The sequence below is a fragment of the Acanthopagrus latus genome, chromosome 20 (genome assembly GCF_904848185.1).
Source record: "Acanthopagrus latus isolate v.2019 chromosome 20, fAcaLat1.1, whole genome shotgun sequence".
NCBI lineage: Eukaryota > Metazoa > Chordata > Actinopteri > Spariformes > Sparidae > Acanthopagrus > Acanthopagrus latus.
Genome location: NC_051058.1, coordinates 21923686 through 21949542, shown reverse-complemented (window position 1 = coordinate 21949542; position 25857 = coordinate 21923686). Strand labels below are relative to the sequence as shown.

General features: G+C 45.3%; 1 protein-coding gene and 1 long non-coding RNA gene across 10 annotated transcripts in view; one reads left to right on the top strand and one right to left on the bottom strand.

The window, feature by feature from the left end:
* The window catches only part of sdk2b (sidekick cell adhesion molecule 2b), a 352080-nt gene that overhangs the window by 126335 nt on the left and 199888 nt on the right, over positions 1-25857 (top strand). The gene's annotated exons all lie outside the window — the stretch shown is intronic.
* LOC119009629 lies at positions 1951-25273 on the bottom strand. The gene is made up of 3 exons (XR_005071776.1): positions 24693-25273; positions 24248-24544; positions 1951-2716 (listed from the first exon to the last, which is right to left on the bottom strand). It is a non-coding gene; the product is annotated as an uncharacterized LOC119009629 (long non-coding RNA).

Below are 25857 nucleotides of genomic sequence, written 5' to 3'. Positions count from 1 at the left end.
GCATAGGCCCGTCCTCCCACTCTGTAGGCTGGTGCTTTGCCAACATGCTGAATTCAACAGGAGACCAGTTTTTACATACTGCCCCTTTAATGTACAATTATTGAACACCCGTGCATCGAACTTGAAAAATAAAGCACTGTTCTGCGATTGCATGCTGTAATTTTCACCTCAAACACATCAAACCTACAACATCTTTTGCTTTTTGACCCAAAACTGACGATTCAGCTGTTACTGATGCGTCACAGCAGCAGGAAGCGTTCTCTTTAACAGCTAAAGTGGATGGGGACGCAAAATACAAAAACAGCAGAAAGTGGCTGAGGCATAATCCGAGTCTCTGGAAGCCCTGAGATCCCAAATTGATTTGAAAAGATGTTAGTTACACTTACCTTGATGCACGGCTGAGCTTGTGCATCCAATTCAGACGGCGGGAAGCGTGCTGATGCTTTTAGCTGAGCTGCTACTGTGAAGATTTAGTTTTAAAAAGGGTGTAAATAACAACTTCTCAAATCGGCTTGGGATCTTGGGGGGGCTGCAGGAGACTGGATAACACCGGTCGAGCTGTAAGGAGACATTTTTATGTTTTCAAACATCTACTTTGGTTGTTTAGTAGAACGCTGTTTTGCTGTGAAGCTCCAGAAATGTTCTGAAAAAAATGTCCTTTAATGTCCTTTTTTGATTTCCAAACTACACATAATCTCGTGGAGAAATCCCATATGCTGTTTTAGGTCTAGATATGCAAAAAAAATCTGCCACAATTTAGATCGTGGATGTTAATTTGTGACCACTTCTACACTGAACCCCTGTAACGTCCCTCCCTCCAGGCGGAGGAGATGCCCACATGCACAGAGTGGTGCTTTGCATTAATGCATGTGAGAAATTGCACCCTTACATAAATTTGTTCTTGGCCTAATTAACCAGAGAGCACTTAGCCGCTTTTCACTCTTGCATTCATTTATCTCTGTATTATGCCCCTCACACTTTAAGAGGCATCTGAAACAAAATTAAAAGAAGAAAAAAAAAAAAAGGACACAGCACATCTTGTGACTTTGGACACCTAGTTGTGTCGTAGACTACAGAAGAGATGGCAGGTTTTTGATCGACACGTGCAAGTAGAGACGTTACAGCAATCATTCTCCTTGGAAACATGAGCAGGATTCTGGCGTGCTAATCAACCGAGACAGCTTTTAAACATGAGTGTCATAGTTTGCTGTTTAACGTGGCATCGACCCTGTCGATGTTAATCAGTACAGAATGCCATGAATACATCTCAGAATGGGGTCCTATAGGGTTTAATATCCTCAAAGAAGCAAGACTGTTTTGTGGTCAGAACGTGTTGTTAACAGGAGGATCTCACAAATAAATGCTTCCCCGGTGTAATATCTGACTGAGTCCCGGGGATATTTTTGGCATCCTTGGTCAATCTGTCTGGCTGGACATAAAAAGACCAGAGGCAACAGGACGAACAAGGAAAGTTTCCATCGAGTGCAGACCTCCTGATACTCTCTCGAGGTACGGTAGCTGTTACTTTTTACAATCGGCTGAGCAACCGGTTGATAGGATAATTATGTAAGGCAAGTTTAGTCTGATCATGGCTGTGTGGGGGGTGATCGAAAGGTTTTTTTTTTTCTTGGTAGTGTGTACGCTGAAACTAATTTAATGCAAATACAGCCATTGGTTATTCACATATTGCTGGTGACAAAACAGCAGACACAATGAGGGGGAGGCGGTTGCATATACTGGTGAAATAAGTGGAGGGTTTAGGAAGAGAAACTGCTGAGAGGGAAGTAGATTTTGGTGAAAGATGAAAGATGTAGACGGATCGATACGGGGGTTCAGAAATAGACACAGCCGACACAAAATGTAAGCGAGAGGACAAGAGAAGAGGAAAGGGTGTTGGGTGAGAGAAGTGCCGGCGGCTGCGTGGTGGGAACAACAGCAACAGATGTGCTTTGAATCAGCGTGGCCTGAGGAATGCAGCCCCGCGAAGGAGGCCAGAGATGGTGACCCTCAGCCCTGCAACCCGATCCCCCGTGGTGCAAGCATCTCTCTTGTGGTTCTCCCTCCTCCACCACCACCACCACCCCCCTCGACTCCTGCACAATGAGCTCGCTGGGTGCTTCAGACCACTCCAATCAGACCAGAATAGCAGGCGGCAGGAACACGTTGGCCCTGGCTGAACAGGAATGCACAGTAAAAGCTAGCTCAGCTCCCCGGTGCTCTGCTCCGTGCTCCAGTTCTCCCTTCATTAGCCGGGGCCTGGCATTCAGCTAATGACCCGCCGTTTCCCTTTTTTTCTTCCTTTTTCCTCAAGTGCAGTTCTGCTCCTTTGTCTCCTCTCTGCCAGCTGAAACTGGATGACCATGACATTCAGATCGTATAGCATGTATACGCCACCTCTCTTTCTTTCAGCCCTCACTCGTAGAATTACAATAATTACAACACCTTTTGACCTTTCTGAATAGACGGGGGATATATATTTTTTCTTCTCCACCTCCCGTCTCACCTTTTTCTTCTTCTCTCCCACTCGAGATAATCATGTTTTATTCCACATACCTCTCGTTCTGCGTTAGCTCACCGTGCTTCTCTTTTTCTTTCTTCTTCGCTGCCTCATGCAGACCACATTCTTCATCAGTCACACTCGCGCAGCTGTCCTCTGTCCTTGTGTTCTGCACCTGTTCTCTCTCCGGAGTCCCCCGTGTGTCGTGATCTCATCTCCCTATAGAAGCTCTTGTTAGTCCGTATGTCTGGATTCTGTCTCGCTGTCTGCTCGTGGGGTCAGCTGAGGGATGCCTCGTGTCCCCCCCCTCTCTTTCTCTCTCTCCTCTTATTTATGTTTGACATTTTGATGTAAGGCAGTTTTAGCTTTTACAACCCTGATTCCAAAAATAAATTGCAAAGAAAAACTGAATGCAATATCTTTAATATCCTCATGCAGCCAAGTGGTTCACGTACTGGTCAACGACTTTCATATCGCCTGTTACCAATTAACCAAAGCTAAAATGGCGAGCGCATACCTCCGCCAAGGGCTTTAATTCAACCCTCACCAGACTCCATAGCCCTTTATCACTCCAGAGTTTAAACCACCCATAACAGTTTTAACTATAATTGAATCTCACCAGAAAGATGATGCTTCTTTCACTGATGTAGGTGTTTATTTCCATATATAACCTTTTTTGTCAATCTTCTAAGTTAGAGTTAGTTATTTCAGATGTTTTTCCATCACGATCCATGCATTACTGCCGGAGTGATAAACAAACAAGTGGGAAAAAAACACCTCACAATGTTAAAAAAAAAAAAAAAGTTTTTGGATCCGTCCCTTTAGACAAATCTGCACCAAAAGTTAGTGGGCTCTATTCTGGGCTGAGATTCATCGTCCATCCAAGTTTTGTGGACATTTGTTCAGTTGTATTTGTGTAACCAGCCAACAAACCTCCTCCTCCTCCTCCTTGGCAGCGGTGATGACCATATATTTACAATAATCAGTGATTTTAATACTCTATACTGTTTTCAGTTTCAACCCAAGAATGCTCGAGAACAGGAAGCACTGACGCAGTTCTGTTGAAACTCCCTGACACACACACACACACACACACACACACACACACAGTCCATGTCTGGCAGGATGTGTGTGTGTTGCTGCACACCATTAGCATAATGGTCATTTACATAGGGCACAACTGTTCCAGGTAATTCAATCTATATGTAAAACACTGTTGCTAGTGAGGCAGGGGGCCAGTGACAGCTCAGCTAACCCGAGCCGCCTGGAGCACCTGCGTTGTCATAACTATAGCCTGCAATCAGCGCCGGTCCACGGCTGCGTTTAGACACCCAGAGTCAATCCTGCACAGGGCGGCGACGCATTGATTACCTGCCGTGTTTTGTAATGTTTGCTTTACCTTCCAAAAAATATGGCTGTTTCGGTCTCACCTATCCAATCAGCAGCTCCTCTAACAATAGCTAAATAGCTACCGGGGCTGATTACCATGTTTTGGCCTGTTATTAGCGTCACACAGAGTCGATGCATATTTATCAAATTATTTCAGTAAAAGCTGGGATTACAGCGCTGAGCTCGGGATTACTTCCTCTAACCCATGTAATGTGCTATATATAGGCAAGACATTGTGTCACAGTGAATGGACGGACGGCCGACCTGCCGCGCAAACATCCGTCAGTGTCCTCCATTAACACACACACACACACACACACACACACACACACACACACACACACCATCTCTCCCGCCCGTACTTTTGTTTGCCAATCACATTATCGTCCCGTAACACTGCACTGACTGCTGATCCGTCATGCATGCGAGCCGTCGCCGTAATGTTATCACCGTAATAAGCCTCCATTCATCCGTGAATGACAGCCGACTCAATTTGAATTGACTGACTCATTCTGATTTGCCAAGTTCACGAGTTTCCACCAAACAGAAGCGACGCGGCCTCTTACACAGCATTTATTTTTACCCCCTTTTTATTCCATTTGCGAGCCCATTGTTTTATTTTCAACCCTCTTCCCTGTTTTTTTTTTCTTTTCTTTTCTTATTTGCCCGTCGTCTTCCTCCTCTTCCACTTCCTCCTCATGAATAATTCATTGAGTCATACATAATTTAGGGGGAAGCAGCCAGAGATTTACACAGCTCTTTGTGTCACTGAGTTTTGTTTGGTGGCATATTCAATAATTGTTTAATATATCAAATTGACTGGGAGTTGGGAGTCGGAGCCCCTGCGTGCAGTCAGCGCCTTGATATGTCTGATTATGTCACGGGCGAGCGCCAAATACTTCCCTACAGTAGGAGAAGTCCACGTGACGGCCAGGAGAAACTTCCCTCTCCATCAACACCCGGAATTCTCCCATTTTGTCATTCCTCCTGGAAAACCTCGCAGCGTGAAGCCCACACTAATGAGGTACGGAGTCGGTTTATTGTGTGAGGGATTCTTTGCGTTGACCTCGTCTGTTTCGGATTAGCGGCGCTGTTCGGCTGCTCGGCTGCCACACATGTGCACGAGTTGTTCTGTTTGGTTTTACTTCTTTTTCGTCCCGTACATTCAGAGCAGCGGACGGAGATTACAAATCTTTGTGGAAATGTAAAATTGTTATTGTGAGCAATCTTTCAGAGGACCCGACATGACATTTGCTGATCCGTTCCTATTCAGTATTCAAGTTCGGGCTTTTATTATTATTCTATCCGCCCCCTGATTTCATTGCTAGGAACTGTGTTTCTGCTTTTTTAAATTAATTAATTTATTTTTTTGGGTTCCATTGTGTATTTAAAAAAAGAAGAAAAAAAAGCCATGTAGCCTGTTATTATTTCTGTTATGTCAAAATGTGCATTAGTTTTGGGAAACATGTTCGTTTCATTCGTCTGAATAATCATCAGTTGAGGTGTTTGGTTTTCTGGCTTCGTCTCCAACAACATAAAACAAAATAAATAAAAAACACAATGCACACGAAAAAGAAAAACAATGCAATAAATTTGTGTCCTCGGGCGGCTTTACCTAATATCCAAACATCCTCTGTTGAGCCCCTGCTGAGGGTGTTTATGACTGAAGTGAATGTCTTTGCCAAGTCTTATTTAATGAACTGCTACTTTCTGCCACTTCTTTTCTTGAAGTAACTTGTCAGTTCTGCCTATGTGAGAAACAGAGAAACCTGAGTTTGATTATTCGCCGGAGGAATCGTAAAGCCGCTCGCTGCCTTCACTCCGATATCAACGCTGGATTGTTTCATTAAAATGGAGAATGAGCTCATACGAGGAGCCGTGTCAGTCTGCTGCTTACGACTGTCTCGAGGTCACAACTCAATATGAGTTGCAGTTTTTTTTTCTTTTCTTCTCACATCTGAGTTGCCCTTCCTCGAACCTCCGAGTCTGGAGCTATGTTCTCACTTCTGAAAGAACCCAGGCTACCATTTCATGTCCTTTGTAGCAGGCCACGGCTCCTTTCAACTTCTCCCTTTGTCCTTGTCGACTGATTGAAAACCAGCCGGGGATTACGCTTTAATGTCCTGTATATATGCAGAGTTAAATATTTCATTTGGAACCACTGAAGAGAGAACTGGAAACCAAAATTCCAAGCTGGAGTACGTCTCACCGTTCCTCACAAAAAAAAAAAAAAGAAGCCATAATTGGTATCCTCAAGCAGGGGAACACTCGGACTACCAGGCGGCGTGTTTCATCCCGACCCGAGAAGAAGAAGAAGAAGAAGGGAGGAGGACGAAAAGCTGCAGCATTCTCATTTGCGTTGTTTATGATCCATGCTGTTGATTGACTGCCAGCCCTAATTGGCTCGGTGCAGTAATGTATTTCAATAATGTCCGTATGCTCGATGGCTACAGTGTGACATCAAAGCCAGGCTGGATCGAGCCTCCTACGCCGCGATTGGCTCTTTTTCTCACCCTGGAGCTGAATTTTTAATAAGAGATGGTTTTTAATGAAGTTAATTATTCTCATTTAATCAATGATTTGGAATGTGTAATATCTGTGGCACCAGTTCTAATCGTAAGCTACACATTATTTTAGAGAGAATTCTGTCTTAAATGCTGCTAATTACAGTGTGATGAGATTGAGTTTCTGATGGGATCCCACTCGCCCGACACGACGCCGGTTCTCCCAAGTTTTATTGTTGTTGTGAATTAAAGGGCAACTCCACCAATTCTGTCACGATTCGGGTGTGTTTACAGGTCTTGGGGAGAAAACTTGCACATGAGAAACAAAAGGTATAAAGCCTTTTGTTGCACCAGAGGAAGCCACTTGTAATCTGATGAAAGAAAAAAAAAAATCCCTCCTGTGGTGGAGGCAAATTGCTTAGTTGCACTGTGGGTAATGTAGGCGGTAACTTATAAAAAGTAGTAAGTGGAATAAATCAGCTCTGGCCCTGTTGTATTGAGTTTATCACCGAGTTTCTCAAACAGTTGAGTGCTTTTCAACACCTGGTGCTCAAATTACCCACAATGCAATTCACCGGAGGCATTTCGTCACGTTACATGCAGCTTTCTTTGAAGCCACAGACGGCTTTCTGACGCTTTTCTCACATATGCAGTAGAACTCCCCGAGATCTATAAACGCACTTAAAGGTGTAAATGTGACGGAGTTACCCTTTAACTTAAATGCGTCGGGAGAAACCCAACAAAACTACACCCCGGCTTTGACATCAGCTGTTCTTCTGAAGAAAAGCGACACACGGCACATCACTGTCAGCCGCGAGTGAAACGCCTCTGTGCTGAGACTTTGTTGCTTCTGGCTTTCTTCTCAAAAGGTGTCGCTCAACATCTGCCACTGAGAATCAAAGCGAGAACACCTCGCTACCGGAAAATGCCATCCGTCGCTCGTTGCGCGCTGCCATCTTGAGTTCTTACATGACGTGCACGACAAGAACACCCGGGCTGCAGGCGCCACTGCGACAAATTGGATCCCGGGAGGAGTGTGAAACACTTGGCCGTGGAAAAAAAAAGAAAAAACAATTGGACATTTGGAGACTTCTGCCGCCTTCTTTGCTGTGTGAGGTTGGCGCAGGGAAACTTCAGACGGAAGGAGACAGGTGGAGCGACGGAGAGCGGCAATGTGGACGAGGCGTTGGAGCAGAGCGAGCAGCAGGTGTGCAAACATGTCATTTTTAGGGAGCGAGAGAGAGGAAGAGCGTGGAGGGATAATGTTTAGCTACACTGTTAGACACATGAATACAGACAACATTGTATTACAAGTTCTACAGAAAATGGATGATTAACACGCTGTAGGAGCAAAAGTGAGGAAGTCCAAATTCTCGCCCCAGGGTAGGAAAATATCAACAAAGCACCTGGATTTGGCAAAAAAAAAGAGGAAAGCAATAGAGTGGAATGTGTGAGAATAAATGAGAGCGCGATAGAAAAAGACAAGAAGGGAGGCAGAGAGGAAGGTCTGAGGAGAGATCAAAGCAGCAGCAGCGGAAAGAGCATTGGAGAGTGAGGAGTGATGAGTCAGTGACAGCTGCAGCATCATTAGTGTATTAGGATCAATCCTCAGGACTCTTGTTTGCAGTCTTTGCCTACACGCAGGCTCCGTGTCATTTATATGTTCACGGCCATGCAGCTGCTGCAGCAACTCACGTGGTTTTTTTTTTTATACATCTGTCTCGCTCTCTGATCTTTCTCGCTTTCCACCTCCACATCTCACCATCAGCATCCGCGGCTGCTCCTTTCATGCTCCTTGTGCTTTTGTCCGATCCTTGCCTCCACGATCTGAAGCCAGGGGTCAGACGCGCGGGACGCTGCTCTGCTGAGGTTCGCCTTTACTGAGATTTTACAAGTTGACTCGAGAGAAAGAGATTCTCCGGGTGACCCTTGCTCTCGCTCTGCAGCTCCACCAAGGTGCATCTGACACAGCGACGGCTTCCCTCGTTGTTGTGGCTATTGGTTTATCAATTCCAGTTGGCAGGCGCCAATTTGCCAGAGACTGTGGGTGTGTGATTAAAGATCCCTCGCCACCCCGAGCCGGGCAGCTGGTGCGCTGTGAAAGTGTGGTGGAAAAGGCTGCCAGGGTTACACAAGTGCTCCGACACTCAAAAGAACTTACAGCAGGCTTGTTGTTTTGTTCGCACGTCATTCAAGATGCTGTTTGTTCAAATCTCTGCATGTGTGTTTGTGTGCGCTCACATGCAGCATGTTCGTCCGCCCACTGCTGTGCAAACGCGTCCTTGAATGAGGTTGACTCCACTTGGAGCTCATTTGAAACCGACTTTGCGGCCTGCGCTGAGGCCTTTGTGTGCGGATAATAAGAAGTCGGGGTTGACTGATTGCTCGTGTTATTATAGGAGCATGTATATTCCTGGCAGATTATTATGCGTCTGCACTCGGTATGCAGCCCTTTCTCACTCTGCTGAGCGCTCAGTTTGACTTTCTAATTCTGGGTTTAAAACAATAATTGGAACAATGCTCGTGTCAGAGGAGACATCTCATCTGCTGCGAGCGCACTCTTGTTTTTTGTTTTTTTTTACTCTACGTGGAGAAATGGCCTGTGATTTCTTTATCGGGTGACTCAATTAATCCGGGCTTCCCCCATTTCCCTTTTCATTTCCAGTCTTTTTCGTGTTATCTTCGTTTCATCAGCGGCGAGTTTGCACCGGGCCGCAGAAGCTGTGTGACATTAAGGAGAAGAAAGTCTTTTGCGTGTGATACTCGCTGTCTTTCAAGGAATGGGACAGCGGCGAGAGAGAAGAGGGAGATGACAATTAGCCGAGCTCAGCCGTCTCATTTGCTAAACGAGGCCTTTCGCCGCCTCGTCTGGATGAGACAACTGTGCATGGTAGCGAACAGAAGCTCTTGTTTGAGGAGTTGATAAGTTAACCTGCTGAACCTCGTTATGATACATTAGACTCGTATTATTGCACTCGACAGCACATGTGCGTTCTGTGTGGGTGTCTCATTGTAAGCATTTTATATTGTTGCTGCATCATTGGTGACACTCACGAAGCCCCAGAATCCCTCTGTGTTCTCGTGTTGTACCTGAAATTAGGACCTCATGCGTCGTCACACAAATAAAGAAATCTTTGGTCTTTGACGCACAAACGTTTGAATTATTCCGGCACATTCTGCAGATGCTCGACCCTTAGTGGGATCTGAGGAATGTGGAGGCCGGGTCGTTACCTTGAGCTCTTTGTCTCGTTCCTCGGGACGTTCCTGTCCAGAGTTTGTGGTGTCGCAGGTCACATTGTCAAGGCCGAGTCGGATCCATGGTTGGCCTCCATTGATCTCACTCGTTCCGGCACTTGCTCTGTTAGGCATCCGAGGAATCTGGACTTCAGATCTATGCCTTGAGCAATTTGTTATTTTCCTCTGGCCATTCCTGAGCACTTCATGTGGTGTCGCAGGTCACGCTGTCCTGCTGCGGGAGGCTACTGCTATTACCGCCACCATGAGGGGGTGTATTCAGCCTCAACCTGGTTCGTCCAGCACATTTTTTATTTTTTTTTTTCTGCACAAATGCTTTAAACACATGCAAGGAGTATCTGATGTGTCAATGCATTTATCAGAAGTGGTAAAAACTTGAGGGTCGTCTCGGTTGACACACAGAAACCCGAGTTGTAGGTGACTCACGCCGTTTCCCACAGGCGCGCCTGAATCATCGTAATGGCCTTAACAGCGACGGCGTCTGGCGCGTGTGCCCGTGCATCAGAATGTGCCGGCAAAGAGTGTGTGTGTGTGTGTGTGTGTGTGTGTGTGTGTGCGCTCTCGACAAATGTCTGTTTTCCTCCTTGTCTCTCTGGCAGACATGTACAACCCTCCATCCGTCTCTAATTGCCTCCACCTCACACATCATTTGTGTTTCTGCCATAAAAAGAAACACTGAAACCCGACCACTGGGGATCCATAACCGTTTTCCAGCCTATATGCTTTTTATTGCCGTATTTAGAGCCTTCATAAATATAGAGCAAAGCATTAGGGAAAAGAGAACTACTGAAGACTCACAGCCAAGACACCTGCTGCTATTTCTGTAGATAATCGGGCAGACGGACAAGTAGAAAAGCGAGCCGACAGTCGGGACGGGGACGCAAAAAAGGCTGGAAACCGAAGCGATAACAAGAAACAGCATCCAGAAATGTTAGATCACTTACAGCCGGTCCAAATTACAGATTATGTTACAACTCGCAATAAAAACATAGCAAACTGTCTGTATCAGAATAAAACAAGTCGGTCCAGGTAGTGTGTGTGTGTGTGTGTGTGTGTGTGTGTGTGTGTGTGTGTGTGTGTGTGTGTGTGTGTGTGTGTGTGTGTGTGTGTGTGTGTTTGTCCTGCAGGCTTTATAAATACATCATCGTCTCTCACACACACACACACACACACACACACACACACACACACACACACACACACACACACACACCCTGCCTTTTCGTGGTCGATCCTTCACTCTTCAGCTCTTCCAGCGCCTTGCTGATTATGCACAGCCAGGTTCATATACGAACACTCACGTACACACACACACACACACACACACACACACACACACACACACACACAAGCCATACGCCTCCAGATTGTTTAGCATACAGCAGGCATTCGCTCATTGTTCTGCGGGAGTCTCAAGGTCAACAAGTTCCCTCCCTGATAGACTCAACATGGAGAGGACGGAGGATGCATACGCAGACATCTCCCTCGCACGTACGCAGAAGACACACACACACACTTGACTTGCACACACACACACATGCGGAGGTGCAACATAAATTCATCACAACAAAGGAGACATTTACCAGGGATGTTCTCTGACCCCAGTAACAAGGTATCCAATAAAAAATGGATATACCGTCCTGCAGGCTCAGACGATGTGCAGGCACACTTCCAGCCAAACGGCTGAATATTGCACTGAAATGCTTGAATCTCATTTTCTACACAAGTGTTTTGCATTGTTGTGGTGAAGTGTCGACACATTTTGATATTGCTATACACATATATGCCGTGCACAGACCGCTCCAACATTTCTCTGCATAATTATTGTCAAATTAGTAACAATACACGGTGTTATGTACGATTAAATGTACAATACGTCTGACAAAACTTGAAGGTCAACTTTTACTTTTCTGAACCGTCTCTGTATTAATGCAGGAATGTCGCTAATGAGCAAATTATGCTGAATGCACAGATGGATAAACAAGTTGTGTCAAGTTGTAAAGATAAGGCTGTTTGTCGTACAGCACATCACCATGACAACCAGGACCACGTCGGTTCTACAACAAACTCTGGAGCGAGAAGAAGCCCGTTAATGTTGCAGCCCGAGTCCAGAAACTGTGCCGATAAACAAACATCAGGACTCCTGTGAGTCACGTCACCAAAACGCTGAATGTGCTGATGCAGAAACATGTTCTTGCTCAGGCCTGTGAGAGAGGACCAATCAACGCAGAGCGGGTATTTTGGGAGGAGGGGCCTAAAGACAGAGCGTTCAGGCAGTGGGTGAATAGAGGTGCTGCTGAAATGGAAAAAAACTAGATTTATGAACGCAGAAACATCCATTTTTTTATCAGACACCCAACGATTAACTTGAAAATGAGCAAAATACTTCATCTTTAGTAGTGAAATAAATGAATTCATGTCCCATCTCTGACTATTACCATGATCTCAACCCTCACCATATCATCCGCTGTGGTTACTGTACAAAGAAAACTTTAAATTTATCCTGTCTGTTTTGTTTTGGCTCAGTGCCGAGCTGATCACTGCAACTGAATAACTAGAAAGTTCTCTGTGATGGGGATGATAACAGATCTTAGATTCTTGGATCAGGTTTTAAATTAAAAACATGAGGGTCGTTCAAGGCCCAGTCAGGTTTGTGTTCTGTAGCATATTCAGTCAGCAGCTGTAGTGGGATAGATGATGTGAACCTCTCAGGGTTACACAGTGCTGCGCTGCAGCTCTTTAACTAATTGTGAGTATCTCCCCGTTTCACTTATCTTCTGTTAGCCAGACTGTGGAGGAAGACAAAGAGATGGCTTTTATCACGTCTCAATTAAAAAGTTTCTTTTTTTCCTCTGCCGGCATCATGAAGAAAGACAGTGAAGTGTGTGTGTGTGTGTGTGTGTGTGTGTGTGTGTGTGTGTGTGTGTTGCAGTGCTAACAGGCAGGAGAGCTGGTTGAAGTTTCGTCTGGTTTCGCTGTCGGAGGCAGTCAGCCGCGGCAACGTTACACCTCGCAACCATCAACCTCCACACGCTCATTTGATCTGCAGTGTTTTTTCTTCATTCGAACATTTTGGTGTGATATTGTGACGATAGTATGATTCACGAGTCTGCTAATGCAAATGCACCTCACCCTGTTATTGGCACCTGCTGGGCTTTTCTTTCTGTTCCCATTTGTTTTTTATTGTTCCTCGCTTTCTTCACATCTTCCTGCCCTCCAACCCTCCAGTGCCCTCTAATTTTTCTTTGTCTCTGCGTCTCTCTCCCTTTCACTCAATTCCCCCTCCGCTAATTCTAATTAAAGACAAGAAACGTCATCTTTTATTAATGACACTGTTAATGAAACAGGGGCCGCTTTTGTCAGGGACAAAAGTTTCCACCAATTAATTCTCTGCAATTAAAGTTGAAGACAAAGATTCTCCCTAAAGAGAGAGCCGTTTTGCTCAGATTCCCCTGGTGCAGTGTATTTTTATTTTTTGTTTCAGCCATATGCTGAAAGCCTGAAATCCTTGTGGGGTTTTAAGCCTTGAGGCTGTAATCTACGTAAGGTATGCAGCGAAGAATGGAATTCAGATTACACTTCTCATTGTATTGGTATTAGTATTTCCCAGGGCTAAATCATTTAGAGTAACTAAGCAGGTTTTTTTTTTTTTTCTTGTCATAAAGTTAACATGTACAGTTTATTTCCTTCTTCATACATAAATTCAGGATTTTTACACGTTATGGAGTCATTTCACTTCAAGGAACCCAGAGATGGTTTTGCTCCAGATGCCTCGGGCGAAGCAATAAAGCCACGATGTGGTTCAGACTGACGTTCAGGGTGTACGCCGCTGACAGATCATGCAAACCGGCAGAAGCTCAAACCCTGCAGACACGCTTTATAAAAGGTTTATATTGAGCTGCGTGATCTTCGGCATCACATGGAGTCACTGCGGAAGCTCCAGCCTCCATTCCAAGCTCGCAATTAGACGATGGAGCCATTGCGGGTGTTTCCAGTGTCAAGAATCACACGAAGGACGAGCGTTCTGGTATTTGAAACGTCGGCCGTTATGTGAACATGTTTTGGTTGTGTGAATGACACGATCGCCTCAGCTGGCAGCTGCGACGCGGCAACTTCAACCCTCAACATAAGCTAAAAGTAAACTCAACCAGTTGTTGTTGGTAAAGACGCCGATTCACAGCAACAGTTGACACTTTCCATTCCGACGACGTCTGAATTAATTTTCATGCGGACGTGCAACATTTCCCCCAAGAGCGAGCGCTTGGCGACAGTGCAGAGGAAAAACTGACTCGGTGCTGAGCAGCTATCTGTCTGGACCAGCTGGGTACGGGTCCAAAGTGTGACGACATTAGAATACCAAAAACCTTGGTTAGTTCTTTACGCACCAAAATATGAAAAATAGGGCCCGGGTTTAAAAAATATTGGAATTGCCCAGAATGTCAAAAATTACATGACAACTGTGTTAGTTAGTGCAAGAAATGAACCTCATGCTAAGAACTGTTCTTTCAGTTTCTGCTTCCAGAGTTAAGCAAGACTTTGAACCTCAGTTTTAAATGTTAATGTTAATAAAACATGTATTCATGGGTTGTTGTAGGTATTAATCCCACTGGATGATGTCAGTGCAGCTCCATCGTGACTCTTTGCTTGCTGCGCCGGCTTGTTAGCGCCTCAGGACAACACCTCCGATTTGACCACTTACCTTCTGGAAAAGAACACTTTTACAACAGAGTGCACAAAACAAATGTGAGTAGTTACTGGAGTGAGTCAGGACCGAGGCAGGAGCGGGTCAGTGAGTGAGTAATAAGTGTGTCGTGGGGTTTGTGGACAATATGAACAACAGGAGAACAGGCTTGGAGACGCTGTATTAATGAATCATCAGGCGATGAAATGCTCAGTAATAATGTGAATCTACATACCGAGCGCTCTCTTCATGAGTCATTGTTGATCGCCGAGTGCCACAAACTAGTGATGACTCATCAGCTGCTAATTACTTAATCGATGTCTCAGATCTTTTTGTGACCTCCTGCTGATTAATTCCTCACTCGTTCCTCAGTAACGTCTCACATTTTTAGCGGACTGAACGGTTGTTGAACCAAAATCTGTGTACAGACAGTAACCTAGTTTAATGAGCGCAGTGCAAGAAGAGATTTTTAAAGCTTCTTCTTAATAAAGGATGTGTCGGTGTTGGAAATCTTGCACAGGGACAAGAACCTTCCTCAAACTGTCTTAGGAATTGTTTCCTTGATTCAGATCAGCAGTTTTCTGAGAAACCAAGAACGTGACCAAGTGTTCAATATCAACTTCTGATCGTCTGATTCAAAAGGTGGGAACATAAATAACAACTCAGCCATCGCGGGCAGGAAGCTAGCGTTGCTTAGCCGGGCCCCAAAAAAAAGAATTGCGGGGTCTGATGATGCATTGTGCTCACAAATTCACACATAGTTACGAGAGTGATAGGAACCACAGACACAACAGTGATGCCCCAATTAGCCAGAGAGGAGCTGAGAGTTAAAGCCATCTGTGTCTCCCTTGAGTGGTGTGTTATTGACAATGCTGCTTTGTGGCAATTTGTGAATAACGGCTCTTTTTTTTATGTGCAGGTTTTTTTTCAGTGCGAGTGCCTTCAACCACGCCAGCGTGCGAGGAAACAAGCCATTAAATTCAGCACACACACACACACACACACACACACACACACACACACACACACAGGAAAACACGTAGCACCAGCTCGGCCTCGCTCCCCTCCTTCACTCAGCATGTCAGAGTTTTTCATTTGTCCACAGCAGTGAGCCGTATTCTACTGAGTGGCTGTTCAATCACCTCATGTGGAGTGCGAGGACTGGCCAGACCCACCGAGAGGCTAATTAACCCTAATTAAAGACTAGAAATGACTAAAGAACAGTAAGTCGTGCCATGCCATGGTGGCTGGAGCTCCTTCATTCCTCTTTCTTTCTTTCTTTCTTTCTTTCTTTCTCTCTCCTTTCCTTCCTGAAATTAACATGCCAACCCAGCCCAAAGTCCAAAGCTCTTGTACAAGCGGTATCAACACCAAAACTCCCGCTGGTCCCTGGGCTCCCTGTCTGTATCACTAGCTGCATAGCTAACTGAGCTAACTTGCCAGCGGGGCTTTAAATGGGGGCACCTATTAGCCTTAGGTCAAACACACCCTCAGCACAGGTTACCATGGTTTTTGGAGATAGAGGTTTTAGGATCTGGAACGGGACTAACTACGAATTGCACGGCGAACTGAGCAAACTAGCTAATGGCAGCTAACGGTGCAGCAAGCAGCAGTTAGTGGGTACTTTAACCACAAGTAAAAGTATCCGTCCATCAGGAAGTTGTTCAGGCAGAGCAGCCACAACACATCAGAGGGAAACCAAGAAAAAACTTTCTCCTCAGTGGAAATCTGAAACCTGAGCTTTGTGCTAACAGCAATTAGTTTTACAAGCGTTTCCCTCATTACTTTGGTGTTTAATAAGAATGTCCAACTTTGTAACTGTACATTTGTATGACAGAATATAAGGAGAAGCACAGAATGTCCCCTTTAATCTTCTGTCAGTCAACTAATCACCAGCACAAGTGTTTATAAATGTGGAACGAAGTCCTGGTCCCGGTTCCATCCAGCGCTCCTTTCTGCTGTACAAACTATCAGCTGTACTTGTTTTTGTTGAAGCCGACAGCCGTGCTGTGGAGGAAGTGGGCGCCTCATTATTCAGGAGCCTTACAGGCCTTGATAAGCCTCCTTGTTTAGGGGCCGGTAAGAGAAGACGCCCGGGTACGATAGTGTCCACGTCGGTGATTCATGGAGCCATTTTCTCCATGTGTCTCTTCATCCTATCCTCCATGTAGGAGCCACATTATAGGGCACACCTAATGAATGTCACTCCAAATGAATGACCGGATCTGCCAATTGTGCCGCTGCCACCGTCGCCCCGCGGGCCTATCCTCCTCTCACTAATGATTGTATACCTTACACCATCCCTCCCTCTTCTCGCTCCCTTGTGGCTGCGCTCCTTCCTTCACCTTCTCCATTCTTTCAAAACTAGCTCGTTACCGTCCCAGATGAGAGAAAAAAAAAAACTGGAAATGGTATTCTGCACTCCTCTCTGGATGGATGGATGGGTGCTTCTTTGATTGTTTTTTTTTTTCCTGAGCGGGCACAACGCAGCTCTGAGGAGCTGTAATGGCGTTCTCAGAGGTTTGACAAGGTGGATCTAGCTGCTGCATTGTGCTTATTGCGGATTGGGGTGGCGGAGGTAATGTGATTTCTGACTGAAGCGTGGCGAGAGTAGGTTGAAAATTTGATGTCTCCAGACCGTTGGGCATTTCTCAGTGTGTGTGCGTGTGTGCGTGTGTGTGCGTGTGTGTGTGGGTGGGTGGGTGATTTGTGTGTGTGTTAACGGGGGAAGAGAGAAGAAAGACGACATCGCTCATGTGTCAGTTTTGCACCGCTGCGATATACAGAACAAGAACGATTGTGTGTGTTGTGTTTGTATTATTTCTGTGTAAGTGCGCTTTTTGTTTTTTGCCCGAGACTTCATGTCATTCCTCGACTGTTTCGCTCCCCGAGGCGAGTCTTGATGTGCTGGTATCTGATTTGGCAACCCTTCCTCACCACCTCATAACCCTCCTCGCCCTGAAGGAAACAGAATTTTTACAGCCTCTGCTCTCTGTCTATCAATTGCCTTTTTTTTTTTCCCCCATTGGGGTTCGGATCCGGCGGGTGTCCGTCCATCACGACGCCTGAATGAATGTCCAGAGATGCTTTGTTTCATCCCCACAGGCGCCGCAAAAAAAACAAAAAAAAACATCTGTTGAGACGGGAGGGAGCTTCACGCCCTTTTTGAAATTCTCTCAGCACACAGTCGGGATCGTCCTCTTTTGTATAAGCGGTGAAAAGGAAGTCGGGTTGTTTGTAATCTGCGATTGGCTGATATCATTCGCTGTGATCTGATATGATAGAGCATGTCACTTTCTGCTATCTTATATCTCTCTTTGCCATATTCTTGTCTGCACTATAATAGACAGTTTTTCATTCCCGTATCTCTGCGCGGGGAAAAAAAAAAAAAACCTCTGCTCAGGTCTAATCCTGTTAATGCTAAAATCAGATTATGGGCTGTAGCTTACTGCACGGCGACAATATGTGTGCGAGAGAGTCTCCGTGGTGTAGTACGGCGGATAAAGAGAGGAAATAAAGACAAGATATCTGAGAAAATTATGGCTGATAAGAAGTTAAATGCATTTAGAGGAGGGAAAAAGGCTCCTCATCATGAATCAAGTCAGACGGAACATCCACACACCGACTGATGAAATATTGATTGATAAACATGGAGACGTATTTTGAATGTAGCTCAGTATCTGACCTTTGCAGTGCGGGAAACAACATGTGAATTCATAAACCCACGAAAGACAGTTATCATAACGTGGTCGACCTCATTTGGAGGTTTTCTGAGTATTTCATCGCTGCCGGACTGAATCACTGTTATCAGCCTCTCGCTCAGTCTGCACAGGACGAGCAGGAACCACAGAGTAATTCATGATGCCGCATTATCATGTTTCCTGTGGTAACGACGAGATCTGCACCTCTGTGTACAGAGCAAAACCAATCTTTATATGCATCAGAGCCTCTATGAAACACGAAGAAAAAAGAGTTCATTATGTTTATTAAATGCATCGTGACAGTTTCACAGAATATGATGGAATTTGTGAGTAATCTAATAAAAAGTGCAGTTTTAGCCCCATGACACTTTATCACACATAATGAGGGAAGGAAGGAAGGAAGGAAGGAAGGAAGGAAGGAAGGAAGGAAGAGGGAAGAACTTAAATTCATTCCATTATAAGATAAACAGCCATAAATTGGCAAAAAATGTAAAAATTCTGGAGAGACACATATTTCAATCTCATGTAACTCTCTAGTAAAACAAAGGTTTAAATATACATAAATATATAAATATATAAACATTTAAAGTAATGATACAACTGTAACTTCCACTTGTAAAAGTGGAGTTCAGAGAAGTGTTTGCTACGAGGCCACAGGCCAGACTGTGGTATGAAAGTGTCTGGAACAATTTCACTGTCTGTGAGGGGAATAATCTGTTTAGAGCGTCTGCATGTCTTAATAAAAATATCAATATTTAGCACCAGTGGCAATACGATATATATTGTTTCCACCCCTGCTGCACACCGCTGATACAACATGGCAGAGCTTCTGTCTCGTTCTTCATTCGTTTCTCTGCATCACGGATGGAAAGAGTCAGCTTGTTTTCCTCCAGGTCGCAGCTGATTGTTTTTCTAAAGATGAAGCTAAAACAGTTTCTGCAGTTTACCAGCTCAGTGTTTCAGTAATCACGAGCTGTCGGGTGATAAACGCCCCGACTCCCAACAAAGTCAAACGATGTGATCACAGACAGTATATCTCATGTTTTACCTCATTAACTTCATTAAGTTGTGGAACGCTCCTAAAACACCTGTTTGGATGATTCCCCAGGTAAACGGGTTCATTAGTAACCGGTGATAGTGTCACGAATCAAGGCTGAGGTGAAGTTCAGACGGGTCGCACCGGATCACAGAAGCCGTTTTTACACTGGGCAGCAAGCCGCTAGTGTGGCCGTACTTTTTGCGGCTAGGTCAGCAGATTTAGACAGAAGGGTAGTAGCTGAGGAGGGTACACTTTGTTCCACCTCCATTGCTATATAAATCCAAATCGTAGATGTGCCGGCCCCTGCGTGAGATGGGTGGAGGTGTCGATGACCTGCACTGTTGTGCGACCCACAGCCGGGGAGTTTTAAAACCAGGAAACGGCTGATCACAGCAGTCAGTCCATCACTTCATCCTCGGACGCAAAGATGAACAACTGGACAGCTGCTGAGATCCAGGAGATGCAGCGTCTCCTTGGTCTCTGTAGCTGTCTTCACTGTCCGCTTGTTGTTGTAGTGGCAAGCTAATACTGGTCGCTACTTTCAAATTAAAAGCCCCCCGCTAAGAACCCAGCTCTAAACTCCAACGGGGTGCAATGTAAAGCTCTTATTTTGAGACAAATTCGACCTGCTCCGCTGTTCACGCCCAAGTTCCTGCTTTACGTCACGTCACATGTTTATGCCTACTGCAGTGGCGGCTTTTTGGAAAAGAAGGAATATTTCACCTGCCTTTTAGAAACACAAGGCGGCACATCTCAGCCTTCATCTTGCTGCAAATGTGCCACTTTCGCTATCTAAAAGGAGCGAGAGTGAAATCAGTGAGAAAAACCACATACAGAATGTTTTCAGAGTAAATCTTGACTCATAGTAGAAAACCGCCATGTGTTCTTCCTCATCCTACAGAGCTAAAAATAACAGCTCATGCGTCGCCAACTAACTCATAATTAATGTTTTAATGCCGGTGTGGGCGGATGAGAATCTCCTCACTGCTTGTAGGTAGAACTGTTGGATAATTGCTGAGTTTGTGCATATTCAGGTGGTATCAGCGCTGAACTAAACATCTCTGTAGAACAAGATTTAAATATAGTATCTCCCACCTGGGCTGGGGTTGCCTGTGGGGTCCGTCCTTCAGGAGAACGGTGGACGGATGGATAGATGATAACACATTAAAGCTGCTTCCAGTATTTGGCTGATTCGCTGCTTAATGGAGGGCAGTTTGACTTTACCGTAGCTCCAATTTAACAGTTCTGGGTCATCGCAGTCGGCGCTGCACTTACCGACACTAAGTTTTACTTCTCTCTGCAAAGCCTCAAAGGGCCACTTTGTGTTTTTTTTTCTCTCTCTCTCGGCGGTGTAACAAAGGACAGATTCATACTTTGTAACTGACACCACCTGCATTTCAGCCAAAGTGCACCGCGACGCGCCCGTCTTTGTTTCTGCTCATCACAGAGAAAGCGACGGAGAGAAACACAGAGAGAATGATGAAACGACTGCGAGACATTGTATGGATTCTTGACTTTGTTTTCTCTGTGAGAAAGGGCGACAGTGACCCCGGTTCGCCTCCTTTGGACTGTATGTGCGTCTGCGGGGGTGTATTTTTTTTGTGATCAGTTGATTAAGGCCCGAGAAGTTCTCCTCTGAGGGTTTTTTGTTTTTTTTTTGTTTTTTTTTAATCCAAGTTCGAGGCAGCCTGTGAGGGAGAGATGGATGCAAAAAGCAGCAACTAGATGATCAACCGAGCTTTACATCTGTGTTAGTATTCACAAAGTATTTTATCTTACCCATGGGAGTTCGTCTTAATGGCGCTAAAAAAACTTCGGAGTAAAGAGAATTTCCCCCTTAAGATGTATTTACAGAGCAGTGCGAGGAAACTTTCACACAGAAAGGCAGAGAGGATTTCTCGCGCTCAGACGTTTTTGCCGATGTATCTGCGGATGATTCCTCGTCAAGTCTCGTTCTTTCCGCGACTCGATCCCGACGAGCAGCGGGAGGTTACAAATAATGTCGCCAACGTTCAAAGACGACTTGTTTGCATTGTTGTTGACAGACACACGGTCACCCGCACACAGAGACGTCCTGCTGTGTGTCGAATGAAACGGGCAGTCAACAAACACGCCTGCGTCTTTTGATGCCGCAGTCGTTTGGACATTCGGGGGCGTCAGGTTCTTTGATAATTATTGGAAGTTGCCTTTATTCAAAAAAGGTTTAGAGAAGCTTTACCCAACGAGCCGACTCCTACTCATGGAAATGACTTTGCATATGAAGCCGTGTTGACATTGTTAGGAGGTGAACCGCCAGCAGTAAACTGACTTTTCTGGACTTTGAGGCTAATTTAATGCTAACATGTCTCGTCAGTATCTCTGTTCGCAGTGTAGTATTCTACTTGCACACAGTCGGGAACCTCACAAATGACTGATTTACATGTATAAAAGTCCAAATCAATGCAGCAGAAAGGTTTAATTAAATAAAATGTTGGAACGCTGCAGCACTGTATTCGCCCTCATCTGTTTGTGGTTTACTGTCCCTTTAAGGCCCAGTCTGCTCTGATTGGTCAGCTCACACACACCTGAGCGTGTGACCCTGTAATTATACGACTAATGATGATACAACCCAACATTGTTTCCATAAATGTACTCATCCAGAGCGCTTGGATCTTATTCCCCGTGAAAAAAAGAGTGATGAGAAAAAATAGGTGGCGTGCCCCTTTAATTTGGAACAAGAGCTTCGCCCGAGCCATGAAATGTTTTGTGAATTCGTCAACACGAGAAAACTTAAAAGAGAGAGAGACAAACGGGGCGAGAGGAGGAGGAGGAGAGGGAGCGACATCAATGAAACATGAGCGCCAACCAGGGCGAGGGCTTCTCTCTGTTTGTAACTGTAAATATTTGATAAAGCAAAAGACAACTCACTTAGCACACAACCATATGCTAACAATGGCATTAGGAGTCGCTGGGCTTGTGAGACGCGTGACAGGACCTCCCCCGCGATCCAGCCGTGACACACACACACACACACACACACACACAGGAAAACACACTTGGTTGCATTGTGTTGTTATGTCAGTGGAGTTTAGCCTCGCGTACGGTGACACTTCAGCACTTGGCGAGCCAAAACACCATCAAGCTGCCATAATCCTTGCTGCCGGGACGAGACCCCTGTCTGCCCCTGCTGCTCTCTGGAGGGACCACATACCGGGCGCCTGCATCACTCACACCTCACCTCACCTCACCTCATCGCCACCTGCTTACTACAAGGGTTGGATGCCCTTCAACGTCCCCCCCGGTCCCTTCTCCCCCGCTTTTGGTGTTCCTCTCCTGAAATTTAGGATTATTAATCGTTTTTATTTTTAGCCACACTTGTGGCGCGGCTCTGGAGAGTGCGATGCTGGTCCGGGGCGGTCAGTCGGTCCACGCCCTTGGAGCAGACTAAATATCTTTAACTGTTGGATGATGAAATTTTGTACAGATATGCACGGTGCCTCAAGGATGAGTCTAATGGCTCTGGTGATCCTTCGGCTTTTTCATCCAGCGGCGCTAGCAGTTTGACATTTGTGGTCTCCAGGGAAATGTCACGACTGCTATTAGATGAATGTCCACGACCGTCACGCTGCTCGCAGGAACAGTTGTTTTAACGTTGGTGATCTTTCATCTAGCGCCATCATCAGGTCAGATTCACGCCACCCACTTTTTGGACCACTGTTTGCAGATTTGCGTGACCATATTTGGACAAGAGGGCGGAGTTTCTGATTCTGAGACTGAGATCTTAAACTCCATTAGGAAACGTGACATTCAAGTGAGAATGGGGTCATTTTCTCATAAGCTTACACACAGTTGGATTTCTTGAAACCAGTGGAGTTGAACCTGAGTCCAGTTTGACCTCCATACTGTCTGTGTGTGCAGCGTTTCCCTTCACTGAGGATCTATGACTGAATCTTGAGTTTGAACTCTGAATACTACATCAGGAAAACTAGCTGAATTGTTCTCATCTGACTGTTTGAACTGTTTCCCTCGCTCTGCCTTTTGTTTCACTCCTCACGTCTCGTCCTCGCTGTCTTTTCCTTTCTCTTTCTGTCCCGCTGGTGTATTTTTTTTTTTCTCTTCTCCCTCGCTGCCATTTCTTTCCCCATGTCTTAAACCGCTTCTCACTAATTACTCCGTCCTCATGTCCTCTCCCTGTGATTAAATGACAGCAGAGTCTGGTCTTTTGATTTTTTTTTTTTCCCCTCCCCTTGCTCAGCCCCTCAGAGTAACAACGGCAACATTGTCTGACATTAAGCCGCTCGTGTTCGCGAGGCCCCCAAGTTGAATGTGTCACTTCATTTCAGGAGAGTTGGCTAAGGAGCTTCTTCCACTGGCTTTTCTGACTTGCTGCTGTTTTGTTGATTTTTATGCGACTTTTCCACGACAGACAAAAACGTCTCGAACGGGGAGTCAGGTTGAATTGGAAAAAGTCATTTAGCAGACAGCGACAATGATGACTATCCTGCAGATTTATCTCTTTGTTTCCCAATTTCTTTACTTCATGCTTGTCGTCAGTCGTGTGTTTTTATCCTTTTAACGAATATTGCACGCATGGCGGGAAGATGGAGGGGATCACAAGTGGGAGAGGATGTATGACAGTAGAGTAGAGCAGCAAGACAAGAGGAGATGGAAGCAGGGAGTGAAAAGACTTGAATAAAAGTGAGAGAAGAACAGAGGAGATGAGAGGATGAAGGATGACAATGGAACAAAACGACAGGAAGAAGGAGGAGGAGGAGGTGGGAATAAAACAAATCGGCTGGCGATGGTTGAGATGACTCGATTGGAGCTGAGTGAAAGTGAAGAGAGAGAGAAGGAAAGAAGGACGAGGAGGAGAAGGAGGGGAAAAGGAGGGAGGAAGAGGGGGGGAGTCACTGGCCGAGCGTGGGCGCGGTATGAATGTTGATCAGGCGATTTTGCCGGTTTACCTATGCATGCTCAAACAGGCTGCCCTGCTCAGACTGAGGGAGCCTTGTTTACGGAGAGAAGACCAAAATCCTCCAATCAATCATGTATGAGGCACACACACACACACACACACTCACTATTTTTCTGCCCATACACAACACCAGCCACTCTGGAGACACCACAGTGGGACGAAAGGCACACAAACACACACAGACGCCATCGCCGACACACACCAGGGGATCCAGATTATTTACTTACAGTACGGTACCTGCATCGCCGGGCCTCGGGGGGTCTCCCGTGTGCGTAGGCGTGTGCGTAATAGCACAGCACTCCACCTCTCCTCGCCTTCGCTTCTTAACTGTACACAACAGAAAAACGCAAACCAACAGAGAGATGATGTACATCTCAGCAGACGCTTACGCCGCAGTATTCCCAGCTCTGCTCCGTCCGGCATTAGCCGTCGCGCTCCTTCTCTCCTGATGGAGTTTTGCAGCCGCCCGCCTGAGGAGGACCTGCTTCTTTCAGCTTTAATTTGCGGGAGAAAAATGGTCCGTGCTGGAAAAAGAACAGGGAAGAAAATAAATAAAAAAAAACCCTCAGAGCTTACTTCTTCCTCAGTTTGCTTGTTTGTTTTTTTTTTTCTTTCGTTCTTCCTTTGTGGTTTTTTCATTATGCAGGGGATAACATGTGCACGGAGAGTTACTCGTTTCAGCCGATGAGTCAGCCGGCGCGATGACCCGGGCCGCAGATGAAATGGATTCCAATGTGTTCCCGACACCGAACAGTCGTGATTCATTTCATTGGATGAAATGGGAAGAAAATGAGTGTGATTCAGGTGTGATGCCGGGGAACAAATCAGACACTTCTTCTGAGAATCTGAGTTCACATGTGTTTTGGAGTTTTCTGCTTGTTAAGTCAGGGATGAATCCAGCGTGACTGATGATTCCCTCACAATTTTTAGCCCCGGGTCATTTAAATTATGTTGATCTATCGTAATTTTACAAAAAAAGTTGCCCCGAGCGAGACGTTCAAACAAGGAAGGACGAGACGGAACAAACAAAAAATTATGCTTGATTTTCATTCATCAAAACACAAATCCAATATTGGGATTACTCGCGGCCTGCTGGCTCTGTCTGATATCTTGAGGCCCGGGAAGTCTCCTTTGATTCTGCTGCTCCTTCTGTATTCATTTCATGAGGCAGAACACTCGAGTCGGGAGGATTTTTGGTAGTTTTGCAAAAGAAGTTTTGTTGATTTGATGCAGTTCCTGCTGCAGATATTGTGACTGCGACTGCAAGATGTATAGTTTTTGTTGATATGACTGAAGGGTGAGTGTTTGTCACCAAATAACCAGATTTTCACCCCAATTTTAAGTCCCGATAGCGGTCCAAAACCAGATTGTATGTAATGTAAAGTCACTTCTCACGTGAGTAAAGTTTCCTAATGACTTTATGGCCTCAATCATTATTTTAAAGTTTATCTGCGATACAGAATCAGCTGATACACATTATTTTTGCAATGATCGCCACAACACCAGATAAGTAATGGAGGATATTTTACACTTGACGTCACTGGTGGAGAATCTTTTCCTTCATTATAATGGCTCTAAAACATGTTGTCATATCGGTGCCTATCAGACAAAATATGCACCCATACTGAAATATCCGTAAAAGCCAATATCGACTGATGATATCAGCCAACTGATTCATGTGGCTCTACCAAATATAGTCGGATTCACGGCTACAGAAACACTCTGTTCCCTGCGGTTGACAGTACATGAAGTCCTCTTTCAACTCTGACAGCTCAGAAAATGCTCCCGATGATTGAAAGTGAAAATAAAAATTGTGAAAGAAACTCAGATGACTTGC